Source organism: Salvelinus alpinus, chromosome 4 (genome assembly GCF_045679555.1).
Source record: "Salvelinus alpinus chromosome 4, SLU_Salpinus.1, whole genome shotgun sequence".
Lineage (NCBI taxonomy): Eukaryota > Metazoa > Chordata > Actinopteri > Salmoniformes > Salmonidae > Salvelinus > Salvelinus alpinus.
Genome location: NC_092089.1, coordinates 81,603,420 through 81,618,506, shown reverse-complemented (window position 1 = coordinate 81,618,506; position 15,087 = coordinate 81,603,420). Strand labels below are relative to the sequence as shown.

General features: G+C 42.2%; 1 pseudogene; it reads right to left on the bottom strand.

The window, feature by feature from the left end:
- The window catches only part of LOC139574526 (ecto-NOX disulfide-thiol exchanger 2-like), a 395,743-nt pseudogene that overhangs the window by 123,618 nt on the left and 257,038 nt on the right, over positions 1 to 15,087 (bottom strand).

The following is a 15,087-nucleotide window of genomic DNA, read 5'->3' as shown; positions in this document are numbered from 1 at the left end:
CCATAATGTATTATTCCAGCCAGGCTGCAATTTTGATTTTGGCCACTAGATGGCATCAGTGTATGTGCGACGTGTTAGACTGATCCAATGAACCATTGTATTTCTGTTCAAAATGTTGTATCAAGGCTGCCCAAATGTGCCTAATTTGTTTATTAATAACTTTTCATGTTCAAAATTGTGCACTCTCCTCAAACAATAGCAAGGTATTATTTCACTGTAATAGCTACTGTAAATTGCACAGTGCAGTTAGAATAACAAGATTTGAACCTTTCTGACAATATCAGATATGTCTATGTCCTGGGAAATTTTCTTGATAGTTACAACCTCATGCTAATCGCATAAACCTACGTTAGCTCAACCGTCCCGTGGAAGGGACACCGAGCCCTTTCATGCGTGAGTTCCAAATATCTCTAACGGTCGCCCCAGCGTGAGTTGTTTTATGCACGTGATGTTAGAACGTTCTCTCCAATTCCAGAATGTGATTGTTATGTAATAGTACATTTAATCTGCGCTGCCCTCAAAGAAAAGCACGCCGGCTGTTTTATTTGTCAATTTTAAATTATTTTCTAAACAGTTTTTTATTTTATAATAACAGTTTGAAATGAGGTGTGTTCCGCCTCATTCATTCACATAAAAAAAAATACTTTTGCGGACCAATTAATTTTTTTGACATTTCTGACCCGGACAAATTCCCCAAACACTTCTCAATTGTTTGTGCAGTTCAAGTCTGCAGACATTTACTCATCTGCCGTCCTGCATACACGTGTTCATATTTTCCACCTGTCACCTGCATCGCAATCAAAGTTGTTTTCGTTACCAATAATAACTTTGGAAATGAGTGCGTTTCTATCAAAGTGCCTGCATGTTGTGTTATGTCGTTTCTACTGTAGCATCATGTTTTTGTGTATATTCCTTATAACCGCGGACACGCGATGTAACGTTACTCATTTCATAACATGTATGGTGTTATACTCAATGCTTAGGTATCTAGCTACAGTCTTATTAGCTCTGGAAAACAATGCTAATTGCGTCACGGATGTATTAGCATGTGTTGTATGTTGAAGCTACCCTGGCCTTTTGACTCCCAAGTGGCACAGCGTCTCAGTGCTAGAGGCGTCACTACAGACACCCATCTTCAAATCCACCAGACTCCGTTTCTATCAAAGTAAGTGCCTAATTACGTTATATTAGTTTCTGTGTCGTGTTATACCGTTTCTACTGTAGCTCACTGTGTGTATGGAGCATAATATATTTGTGTATATTCCTTATAACCGCGGACACGCTAGGTAACGTTACTCACCTTTTATGGTGTTATATTCAATCGTGCTTATGTAACTAGTTACATTATTCTATTAGCTCTGTAAAACAATGCTAAATGCGTCAGAAGTATTGGCATGTTGTATTTTGACGCTACCCTGGAAAAATATCTTATACCACTTGGTCGTTTTCTGAGTTCATTCCACAAAGCTGTTTATCATGTCGGCCTTATCCACTGCCCCCATTTTGAGGTAATAGTCAAGCACGCAGTCTGGTTTGATGTTTCTCTGTCTGGTTTGTTTCTCTCTCCCGTCAGGTGGTTCACCTTCCCTGTGGCCGACATGGTTGCTGTATGGACAGTGGAGAGGACATGGACGTCTCGTTTGTCATGGCACTTTACTGCCAGCTGTTGACATCTCTTGTTTTGTATAACGGGTCATTTAGGATGGCAGTAGCGTTGATGATGAAATGCAGTCATAGCAGCAGAACTAGAAAGCAGTCTTGGGAAAAGAGGGTGGCAAAGAAGGGAGTTGCAAACATAGGATCTCTGCTCCAGTATTCTCTTAGGGAGTTCTTCTTTACTGTCACCAGGAATGTATACATTTCACTAATTGTGGTTGTCCCCCCACTCCTGGTGTAACAGTATAACTTTACGTCCGTCCCCTCGCCCATACCCGGGCGCGAACCAGGGACCCTCTGCACACATCAACAACAGTCACCCACGAAGCATCGTTACCCATCGCTCCACAAAAGCCGCGGCCCTTGCTGAGCAAGGGGAACCACTACTTCAAGGTTTCAGAGCAAGTGACGTAACTGATTGAAACGCTATTAGCGCGTACCCACTAACTAGCTAGCCATTTCACATCCGTTACACTGGCTCTCTCTTATCCTGTAGCTCCAAGGCATAGCGATTGGTCTCTACTATGTCTCCCACCAGCTCCTCTGTCAGAAACAACTTGAAGCACTCTGCCTCAGATGGAAATGGCAAGGGGTGTTGCACTCCAGACTGGGACTCATCAACACAATCAGCAGGGCCAGGAGGGGTGAAATGGCTGGCAGCCTTCCAGCTACCACAGAACTCCTGTACTTCATCCACTGTCAGTCTGCCACCATCACCACCAGCATCTTCTAATGGAACTGGGACTTTGTCAGTGGACAAGGGGTCCTCAGATTCAGGGTTCTCAATGGCTACAAGGTTGGGGGGCAGCTCCTCACTGTCAGAATCTGATTCCTGACATTTGTGAGTTGTCTCCTTTTGAAAGTTATTGCTAATGCTACAGCTTAGCTCACTATCTACATACATAAACAACAACACTGAATGGTTTAGAGTGAGAGGGTATGTGGTTGACTGCCGGCACGCACCACTTGTCTCAATAAATCACTATCAGAAAATATTTTGTGTGGCAATTATTTGTGTATTTACTGTTTTATTCACATGTTTTCAATTCTATGTGACAAATCATGCATTCCGATTCCTGCACAGATTGTAATGGGCACATATGTGGGTAAAATACTTTTTTGAAGGTTGTACTGATTATGATGAGCTAAGCTAATTCCAGCTGTGTAGCCATGTTTGTTGACATACAATGCATTCTGGGTTTCACGTAATCGTCTGTTTGACCAAAGATGTTATAACAAAATGAGGTGAGTAAGAGTTAACTCATTTTTTGAGGACTTCCGGAAATGAAGGGTGGGATGTGAACGACAGTGATTGACACACCCCTTCAACATGCATACTATAAACAGACCAAACTCATCTTGTCTTCTCTTATTATCTTCGGTTTCTGTGAGGTACAAATGCATGGCTGCGCGCTGAAACTAATCGTCGGATTACTTTCGATTTCAAAAGTGTTTTACCTAATTATTTCGATCAATGGTGAGCTCACCCGTGATGTGATTAATTATACATAATAATTGCTATTAGCTAATTCATATTGTAGTTTATGTCAGCCGAGAGTTAGAAAATATTACTGCTTGTGTTGGGTCAATCTTTCCTCAGTTAGCGCTTGGACAAATGTAGCCTACATTTTTCCGGTTAGGATGATTGTGTTATGCTATATATACTTCTGTGAATATCTGAACATTGCATCCCAAAATAAACTGCTCACATTCTGGACATAACTTTGTAAGGACTGTGTTTGTGTAAATAGTTTCTGAAAAAAGTGTGGCCAGCTCAAATGCTGATTGTTGCGTCGTTCGAAACTGGCCGTTCTAAACGAGCGTTCTAAATGAGTGTTCTAATCACACGGGTGTGATCGTAGCTTCAGGGACCACTGTAGAACGATCACACCCGTGTGATGGTACGTGTGAAAGGGTTAACTTCTTATGGCTGCAATCCCGTCACCGGGATCGATATGACAGCAGCCAGTGACAGTGCAGGGCGCCAAATTCAAAAAACAGAAATCTCATAATTAAAATTCTTCAGACATTCATTTTTCTTATATCATTTTAAAGGTAATATTGTTGTTAATCCCACCAAAGTGTCCGATTTCAAATAGGCTTTTCAGCGAAAGCACTACAAACAAATAATTATGTTAGGTCACCACAAAACCACAATAAGCACAACCATTATTCCAGCGAAAGATAGCTTTCACAAAAACCAGAAATAGAGATAAAATGAATCACTAACCTTTGATTATTTTCATCAGATGACACTCATAGGACTTCATGTTACACAATACATGTATGTTTTGTTTGATAAAAATCATTTATATCAAAAAATCTGAGTTTACATTGGCGCGTTACATTCACTAGTTGCAAAAACATCAAGTGATTTTGCATAGCCACATCGTTTCAACAGAAATACTCATCATAAATGTAGATGATAATACAAGTTATACACATGGAATTATAGATATACCTCTCCTTAAATCTAGAATCGTCTTCCTATTTCGCAAACAAAGCAACTACAAATAACTGGATCATCCTTCACTCATGCTGCCAAACATACCCTCGTAAAACTGACCATCCTACCGATCCTCGACATCGGCGATGTTATTTACGAATTAGCCTCCAACACTCTACTCAAAACATTGGATGCAGTTTATCACAGTGCCATCCGTTTTGTCACCAAAGCCCCATATACTACCCACCACTGCGACCTGTACGCTCTCGTTGGCTGGCCCTCGCTTCATTCTTGTCGCCAATCCCACTGGCTCCAGGTCATCTACAAGTCTTTGCTAGGTAAAGCCCCGCCTTATCTCAGTTCACTGGTCAACATAGCAGCACCCACCCGCAGCACTCGCTCCAGCAGGTATATTTCACTGGTCACCCACAAAGCCAATTTCTCCTTTGGCCGCCTAGCCTTCCAGTTCTCTGCTGCCAATGACTGGAACAAACTGCAAAAATCGCTGAAGAAGGAGACTCTTATCCCCCTCACTAGCTTCAAGCACCAGCTGTCAGAGCAGCTCACAGATCATTGCACCTGTACATAGCCCATCTCTAAATAGCCCATCCAACTACCTCATCCCCATACTGTATTTATTTATTTATTTTGCTCCTTTGCACCCCAGTATCTCTACTTGCACATTCATCTTCTGCACATCTATCACCCCAGTGTTTAATTGCTATATCATAATTACCTCGCCACTATGGCCTATTTTATTGACTTACCTCCCTTATCTTACCTCATCTGCACACACTGTATATATACTTTTTTTCTACTGTATTATTGACTGTATGTTTGTTTATTCCATGTGTAAATCTGTGTTGTTGTATGTGTCGAACTGCTTTGCTTTATCTTGGCCAGGTGGCAGTTGTAAAGGAGAACTGGTTCTCAACTAGCCTACCTGGTTAAATAAAGGTGAAATAAAAATAAATAAATAAATCTATGAATGTTTGAACTTCTTGGCCATGTTCTGTTATAATCTCCACCTGGCACAGCCAGAAGAGGACTGGCCATCCCTCAGAGCCTGGTTCCTCTCTAAGTTTCTTCCTAGGGAGTTTTTCCTAGCCACCGTGCTTCTACGCCTGCATTGCTTGCTGTTTGGGGCTTTAGGCTGGGTTTCTGTACAGCACTTTGTCACATCGGCTGATGTAAAAAGGACTTCATAAATACATTTGATTGATTGATTCACTATTTACAGCTAGTTAGCTACTGCATCTTTTTTTGCTACCAAATATACAGTGCATTCGGAAAGTATTCAGACCCCTTGAGTTTTTCCACATTTTGTTACGTTACAGCCTTATTCTAAAATTGCTTAAATATTTTTTCCCCCTCATCAATCTACACACAATACCCCATAATGACAAAGCAAAAGCAGGTTAAGAAATGTTTGCAAATGTATTACAAATAAAAATCAAGCGGTCTGAATACTTTCCGAATGCACTGTATGCAGGCTTAAACTGGTAGGTTTAAATGGTGATGCCACTAATGTTCACATTTTGACATTTGTGACTTATCCACTTTCCAAGCACACAGGGTGATTAGACTAGCTCTTGGGCTAGTGTTTGTAGGCTAGTTCTAGCGTTTACCTTACTCCCTAGGCCTGTACAAGCTAAGACTTAGGCTAGTGTTAAGCCTGATTCAGAAGCTAGTGTTTAATACCCTAAAGACAACACCATAAACTCCACAAACAAGTAGTTGAAGAAAAAGGGAGGGAGATAAGGATGTCACATAAACAACTAAATCACATTTAAACTATACTTCACCAGATGAATAGAAGATGTGAATAATTGTAGAAAAAGTAAAAGACCAACCTCTGCTTGCTTGCGCCACATGTCCAGGTTCTTGCGTTGAGCTTTCGAGAAATGGTCCCATGCCTTTTGTTTGGAAGCAGCGTGGAATACAGACACAATCTGCTCAACTGTGGCAGGGGATGCAGGGGCCAGTTTACCGTCCAGAGAGAGAGAGGGCGGGTGGGAAGGAGCAGAGGAATGAGAAAGTGGAATCAGGTAGGAAGGCACTTCATGTTGATGAGTTTTCAATGTTCTATTCTGCTCTATAGTACAGTCTGTTCTGGGTCAGTGTCTAGAGTGGGGGAGGTGGGATGGGGTGGAGAAGGAACCCACCATATCTCAAGGTGACCACAGAGCGCCCAACCTAAAACACAAGACGGTGCTGAAAGCTACAGGAGGACCAGACTAATACCAGCAGGCTCCTGTCTATTTCACTTGCTGTGGCAATGTAAACATATGTTTCCCATGCCAATGAAGCCCATTAAATCGAATTGAATTGAATTGAGAGAAAGAGAAAGAGGGAAACGAGCAAGAGAGAGAGAGAGCGAGAGAGAGAAAAACTGCTTTAATTCAGGGCTGGAGGAGGAGCGAGTAGAAGGGCTGCTGAGAGACATTTGTCTGTTTATGACTCCATCACACCTTTGACAGACAACTAGGGTTAGTCTTAAAGGTCCAATGCAGACATTGTTACAGTTACTTACTATAATTGTTTTCAATTAAAATGCTCAAAAATAAACAAGGGGGCAGTATTTTCACTTTTGGATGAATAGTGTGCCCAGAGTGAACTGCCTCCTACTCAGTCCCAGATGCTAATATATGCATATTCTTATTAGTATTGGATAGAGAACACTCTGAAGTTTCTAAAACTGTTTGAATGATGTCTGTGAGTATAACATAACTCATATGGCAGGCAAAAACCTGAGAAAAAATCAAAACAGGAAGTGGGAAATCTGAGGTTTGTAGTTTTTGAACTCACCCCTATCGAATACACAGTGGGATATGGGTTATTTTGCACTTCCTAAGGCTTCCACTAGATGTCAACCGTCTTTAGAACGTGGTTTGAGGCTGCTCATGTGAAGGGGGGCTGGATGGGAGATGTTTGAGTAAGGGGTCTGCCTACAGCCTCGTTCTCAGTCACGCGCTTTCACTTGAGAGGTTGCTCTCATTCCAGTGCATTTCTACAGACAATGGAATTCTCCGGTTGGAACATTATTGAACTTTTATGATAAAAACATCCTAAAGATTGATTCTATACTTAGTTTGACAAGTTTCTTCGACCTGTAATATAACTTTTTGAACGTTTCGTCCTAATGGACCAGATCGCGCTTTTGGATTGTTTACCAAATGCCCTAATAAAAGAAGCTATTGGACATAAATGGACATAAATGATGGACATTATCGAACAAAACAAGCATTTATTGTGGAACTGGGATTCCTGGGAGTGCATTCTGATGAAGATCATCAAAGGTAAGTGAATATTTCTAATGCTATTTATGAATAATGTTGACTACCCAACATGTCGGATATTTCTCTGGCTGGTTTGGGCTCTGAGCGCCGTTCTCAGATTATGCTTTTTCTGTAAAGTTTTTTAAAAATCTGACACAGCGGTTGCATTAAGGAGAAGTGGATCTGAAGTTTCATGTATAATAGCTGTATTTTCATCAACATTTATTATGAGTATTTCTGTGAATTCATGTGGCTCTCTGCAATATCACTGCATGTTTTGGAACTACTGAATCTAACACGCCAATGTAAACTAAGATGTTTGGATATAAATATGAACTTTACCGAACAAAACATACATGTATTGTGTAACATGAAGTCCTATGAGTGTCATCTGATGAAGATCATCAAAGGTTAGTGATTCATTTTATCTCTATTTGTGCTTTTTGTGACTCCTCTCTTTGGCGGGAAAAATGTCTGGGTTTTTCTGTGACTTGGTGGTGACCTAACATAATCGTTTGTGGAGCTTTCGCTGTAAAGCATTTTTGAAATCAGACACTGTGGCTGGATTAACAAGAATTTTATCTTTAAAATGGTGCCTAATACTTGTATGTTTGGAAATTTGATTTATAAGATTTCTGTTGATTTGTATTTGGCGCCCTGCAATTTTATTGGCTGTTGGCGAGGTGTTCCGCTAGGTTTTAATAGCTAAGAGCAATTCCTCAAGCAATAATTTTGCTAGGACTTGTATGGGAGTGGTCACCATCTGGTGATGTCATCAGGCAGGCCAAGACCCCATCCCAACAAAACAGGCTGAAATTTCAGGCAGACTTTTTTTCAAACAGCTCTTACACTAAAAGGAAAATATTATAATTTGTATGATTTCACAGTATTATTCCAACCTAATGGTGTGGAAATATATATAAAACACAGGAAATCAAATGTTTTACTAATTATCTGAGTGTTTGTGTGTGTGTAATTATCACTCACCTGTTGATGTCAATGGAGCAGCCACACATTCATAGATTGTACCAGGCAATAATTTCATACGGTCCCATATCAATAGCAAGGGCTGTACAATAACTCACAACACACAATAGATAACTTTATCAAGCATGAAAACTTCCCCAGTGTCACTGCAGCTGAAGATGGTAAACATCACTCAGAGGCAAAATGCTACTTTGGTGTGTATGTGGACAGGCCATGTTGAGGGACTCTCTTTTTGTCAGAGGGGTCTTAATGAACCCCGGGGGAAGTGAATAAGGCCACCAGAGTTGTGGCCTCGGCAGAGATTTAGAGAAGGAGGGAGAGAGGGAAGGAAGGAAGCAAGGAAGGAAGGAAAGAGTGTGTCTAGATCAATAGTGGCTTCTCAGAATCATCTAATTTGATTGGAGAGATAGATGGGGAAGGCAGGGGAGAGCAAAGTGTACAAGGGTGTGGCCTCGCCTTTTTATGTATGTGTGTGAGTCAGAGAGATAGCTGATGGAGAAGTGCATGTTCTTTTTATGTATGTGTGTGAGTCAGAGAGATAGCTGATGGAGAAGTGCATGTTCTTTGGTGTTATTTGCAGGGCTCCAGCTAGGGCTATGTGTGTGCACATGCCAGCATTTCTACTGTAAATGAGACCATTCACTTTCTGTCAAGCAGGTTCATCTCCTAGATGAAATATGCAGCGGCATGTAGACCGAGTGCCATCCACCAAACATGATGTATGCTGATCCAAATCCAACTGTGAAATGATTGTCATCTTCTATAAACATCATCCTGAGTGAAATATGAAGCAGGGCGTTGTGGTTCATAAATCCTTCAGCTGCGAATGGATCTCATTTAACTGAGAGGAGATTTCTGTTCTCTGACATTCATGAATAGAGCCTGTTTAAGTCCAAATGGCACCATATTCCCTATGTAGGGTGCTACTTTGACCAGGGCCCATATGTATAGTATAGTGCACTATAAAGGGAATTGGATGCCATTTGGGATGCATCCTCTGTTTGAATAACTTGCTTCAGAGCAGAAAGGAGCATTGTTAAGGGCTTTTTCTAAAGGTACCATTCAACATAAGGTGACAACTACCAAATGCCAAATGGAGGAATGTGTGATATTACATTATATTGCATTTCGAAAAAGAAAGTCTATGGATTCCAATGTGCAGCTGTAAGAAAGTCTGGTAAATATGGATGGGGCTTTTGTTCACAGAACGACACTGTGAACCTGCCTCCCAGGACACCAAACTCTGTGTTTATATTTGTATGTGTGAAACCGCAGAGAAAGACAAACTCATGAATACAACTAAGTGTTTGTGTGGATTATTGTGATGGAGGATGGTGGCCTTTAAAAGACAAGAAACGGAACGAGAGAGAGAGAGAGAGAGAGAGAGAGAGAGAGAGAGAGAGAGAGAGAGAGAGAGAGAGAGAGAGAGAGAGAGAGAGAGAGAGAGAGAGAGAGAGAGAGAGAGAGAGAGAGAGAGAGAGAGAGAGAGAGAGAGAGAGAGAGAGAGAGACCCACTTTGCTCTTTCCAATATTTGTATTACTGTATAAACAGGAACCGATTATGTAGTATATCCCAATATCCATACTAACACAGTACTCAGTATGCACACTACTGTAAGTGGTGTATCACCAAAGATATCTGAACTCATACATGCTCTTAGCATTGGCAGTTGTGAATCATTAATATGACTCATTTCACTTCTTCCTTCAGTTCCAGTTGTTTTCATGTAGAAAGGTGTTACTTACTTTGATTCTATGGCTGAGTGGGTTCCTTCAGATGAGCTGTCCACAGACCAATACAGGCTAAAGTTAACCAGAGGAGTTTGGAGCCTACACAGTGTACCCCGGAGAGTGTTAGCTTTCTGATTGTCAAAAGCCAAAAGCCCTGTCCAGAAACAACCCCTAGCTCTTGTGGAGATCTGAAGGAATCACATAGGTATAATCAATATGGTCATACAGTAGCTCCATCTTGCAGTCTTGATTGGCTGAGTGGAGTTTTCATTATGTGGCTTATAGCTTTCCAATCCTTACACAAGTGCCTTGAAGTTAGGGGCTAGGAGTTGTTATTGCATTCAGCCAATGTGACACAACCATAGGTGAACCTATTACTCCCTGGCCATGGACAATGGACATACATGTATATACACTGCTCAAAAAAATAAAGGGAACACTTAAACAACACAATGTAACTCCAAGTCAATCACACTTCTGTGAAATCAAACTGTCCACTTAGGAAGCAACACTGATTGACAATAAATTTCACATGCTGTTGTGCAAATGGAATAGACAACAGGTGGAAATTATAAGCAATTAGCAAGACACCCCCAATAAAGGAGTGGTTCTGCAGGTGGTGACCACAGACCACTTCTCAGTTCCTATGCTTCCTGGCTGATGTTTTGGTCACTTTTGAATGCTGGCGGTGCTTTCACTCTAGTGGTAGCATGAGACGGAGTCTACAACCCACACAAGTGGCTCAGGTAGTGCAGCTCATCCAGGATGGCACATCAATGCGAGCTGTGGCAAGAAGGTTTGCTGTGTCTGTCAGCGTAGTGTCCAGAGCATGGAGGCGCTACCAGGAGACAGGCCAGTACATCAGGAGACGTGGAGGAGGCCGTAGGAGGGCAACAACCCAGCAGCAGGACCGCTACCTCCGCCTTTGTGCAAGAAGGAGCAGGAGGAGCAGTGCCAGAGCCCTGCAAAATGACCTCCAGCAGGCCACAAATGTGCATGTGTCTGCTTAAACGGTCAGAAACAGACTCCATGAGGGTGGTATCAGGGCCCGACGTCCACAGGTGGGGGTTGTGCTTACAGCCCAACACCGTGCAGGACGTTTGGCATTTGCCAGAGAACACCAAGATTGGCAAATTCGCCACTGGCGCCCTGTGCTCTTCACAGATGAAAGCAGGTTCACACTGAGCACATGTGACAGACGTGACAGTCTGGAGACGCCGTGGAGAACGTTCTGCTGCCTGCAACATCCTCCAGCATGACCGGTTTGACGGTGGGTCAGTCATGGTGTGGGGTGGCATTTCTTTGGGGGGCCGCACAGCCTTCCATGGGCTCGCCAGAGGTAGCCTGACTGCCATTAGGTACCGAGATGAGATCCTCAGACCCCTTGTGAGACCATATGCTGGTGCGGTTGGCCCTGGGTTCCTCCTAATGCAAGACAATGCTAGACCTCATGTGGCTGGAGTGTGTCAGCAGTTCCTGCAAGAGAAAGGCATTGATGCTATGGACTGGCCTGCCCGTTCCTCAGACCTGAATCCAATTGAGCACATCTGGGACATCATGTCTCGCTCCATCCACCAACGCCACGTTGCACCACAGACTGTCCAGGAGTTGGCCCTCAGGAGACCATCCGCCACCTCATCAGGAGCATGCCCAGGTGTTGTAGGGAGGTCATTCAGGCACGTGGAGGCCACACACACTACTGATCCTCATTTTGACTTGTTTTAAGGACATTACATCAAAGTTGGATCAGCCTGTAGTGTGGTTTTCCACTTTAATTTTGAGTGTGACTCCAAATCCAGACCTCCATGGGTTGATACATTTGATTTCCATTGATCATTTTTGTGTGATTTTGTTGTCAGCACATTCAACTATGTAAAGTATTTAATAAGAATATTTCATTCATTCAGATCTAGGATGTGTTATTTTAGTGTTCGCTTTATTTTTTTGAGGGATGTGGGAAAAGACAGCTTTAGAAACAAACACATGAACCTACCTTCTTTATCCACTATCAACCCTTCCTGAAACATACTGGTGAAACACAGCATGCTTTTATTTTACTGTCATTCTGTATGTCTGTTATGTCCAGTGTGAGAAGAAACTGTCTGTGGAATATCAATGATGAGACAATATGAACTCTATGTCAATCTGTGATGTTCACCACTGAAATGACATGCATCTAATTACAATGCCATGCTATTGCTAACCCCTCACAGGCTGCATAAATCCTGAGAGAGAGAGAGAGAGAGAGAGAGAGAGAGAGAGAGAGAGAGAGAGAGAGAGAGAGAGAGAGAGAGACCCTAAATAACCTGTTCAATGTTATAGCTGCCATCACGGGCCTTTACCAGGCAAACTGCCCCAAATCTACTCCTACAAAGAGTAATCCCAGTGGGTCTTCAGAAGTGCTGTCCTCTGTTTGTGTGCAGCCATGCATGTGTGTGAGTGTCTGTTTGCAGAAAAGACCATCTCTGTTCCATGTCCCTGGGTATTTGATCCATCATGTATGGAGCACTGACCTGGAACTTGTGAACTTGTGACATGAAAATCACTTGAGGGTGGAGAACGTTTAGAGGGACAATGTGACGTTGCCTCAAAGGGAACGCCACAAGTGAATTGATGTTGACCCTGACTCTGTTGTGTGGGACATGGTTCTCTGTGTGTGTCAGCCTGGTGTGTACTCACATTGTGCCAGGATGCCAGACAGGGCGGTCTTGAACTTGTCCTTGGCCACCTCCAACTCCTTCTCGTGGGCGGCCTTCTGACTCATCAGCTGGCGGATGTGGCTGTTGGACGACTGGATCATGGAGTAGAAGTTGTTGGCGTTACGACGGTTCACCTCACCGCGTTCCACCCAGGTCAGCAGCACGTGCACCGCCTCCGCAAACGCTGCCTCATCTGAGGAGAGGGTTAAAGGAAAGTTTGCACAAAACGATCTCCACAAACTAACAACGTTGATAAATAATATCCTCATTAAATGTTCTTATTTCAAACATATTTAACTACAGTATACTGAACAAAAATATAAAAACAAAAATTTCAAATATTTTACTGAATTACAGTTTATAGAAGGAAATCAGTCAATTTAAATAAATACATTAGGCCCTAATCTATGGATTTCACATGACTGGGCAGGGGCACAGCCATGGATGGGCCTGGGAGGGCATAGGCCCATCCACTGGGGAGCCAGGTCCAGCCAATCAGAATGAGTTCTTTATTACAGACAAAAATATTCTTCACCGCACGTGGCCTGTAGTTGTGAGGCCGGTTGGATGTACTGCCAAATTCTCTTAAACGACGTTGGAGGCGGCTTATGGCAACAGCTCTGGTGGACATTCCTGCAGTCAGCATGCCAATTGCACTCTCCCTCAAAACTTGAGACATCTGTGGCATTGTGTTGTGTGACAAAACTACTCATTTTCGAGTGGCCTTTTATTGTCTCCAGTACAAGGTTTAAACAGCTTCTTGATATACCATACCTGTCAGGTGGATGGATTATCTTGGCAAAGGAGAAATGCTCACTAACAGGGATGTAAACAAATTTGTGCACGAAATTGTAGAGAAATAAGCTTTTCTTTTGCGTATGGAACATTTCTGGGATCTTTTATTTCAGCTCATGAAACATAGGACCAACACTTTACATGTTGCGTTTATATTTTTGTTTTGTATAGTTGAAACTAGTTCAAACTTTATACTCACAGGCAGAACTTTAAAGCTCTTTCTAACTTTGGGGAAAACTTTAGAGGAAAAACATCATGCTGGTATTTGTTGAGGGGTAGCTAGCTAGATAGTTACCGGAGTCCGATTTGCAGTAGTGTTGCTTAGCTTGGGATCTGTTTGGTTTAACTACCCATAAGGAGTCAACTTCACTGAATGTAACAAATGTATATAATTACTGCTTTGATTATAATCACATCACAATGCATACATTTCACCAAAGCTTTTTAAAAGGATGACATAACACTGATGGTCATGTTACGCATGGAATCACTTGAAGAGTGACTAGCAAGGATGGAGAGTGGACAACAGGATCATGAAACATCAAGTTACCTCTTCTTGGAACAGTTGCTGCCACTCAAGCAGTAGAAATTGTTACAAACAATGTTAAAAAACAGAATAGCACGGTTGGTTAAGAGCCCATAAAACGATACGATACAATACCATACATATACAGTGGGCTCCAAAATTACTGGCACCCTGACTGGCAATGCACAAACAATACTTAAAAAATATAAACAATATAATTATAGAGAGAAACTCAAAATACCAACATGTGAGAAATACTGTACTTTATTAATGTTTCAATGGAACCAACCAAAATCATACAATTATTTAATACTAAACACATTTCACCAAAATCAAGGTTTCATAATTATTGGCACTCCTCATTTAGTACTTAGTGCAACCACCTCTGGCAAGGATAACATCATGGAGTCTTTTCCTGTAATGTTTGACAAGGTTAAGGAACACATTTGGAGGGATTTTGGATCATTAGCCTATGCAGATCCTTTCAAGATCCTTCACATTCTTGGGTTTCCGCTTATCAACTGCCCTCTTCAACTTATCCCACAGGTTTTCAATTGGATTGAGGCCCAGTGACTGAGATGGCCATGGCAGAACATTGATTTTGTTGTCACAGAACCATTTCTGTGTGGATCTTGAGGTATGTTTTGGGCCATTGTCTTGTTGGAAAGTCCACCTATGGCCAAGTCCCAGCCTTCTGGCAAAGGCAACCAGATTGTCAGCCAAAATTGCCTGATATTTAACCAGTGCCCCTGGACCTCCGGAATTAAAATAACCCCAAAACATCACTGACCCACCATCATATTTCACTGTGGGTATGAGGTGCCTCTCCTTGTATGCATCTCTGTTTCGACACCAAACATGCCCATGCTGTATCTGACCAAAATGTTCAATTTTGGTCTCATCTGACCAGAGCACCTTGTTCCAAGTCATAATTTCAATGACGTTTGTCAAACTCCAAACGCTTGCGTC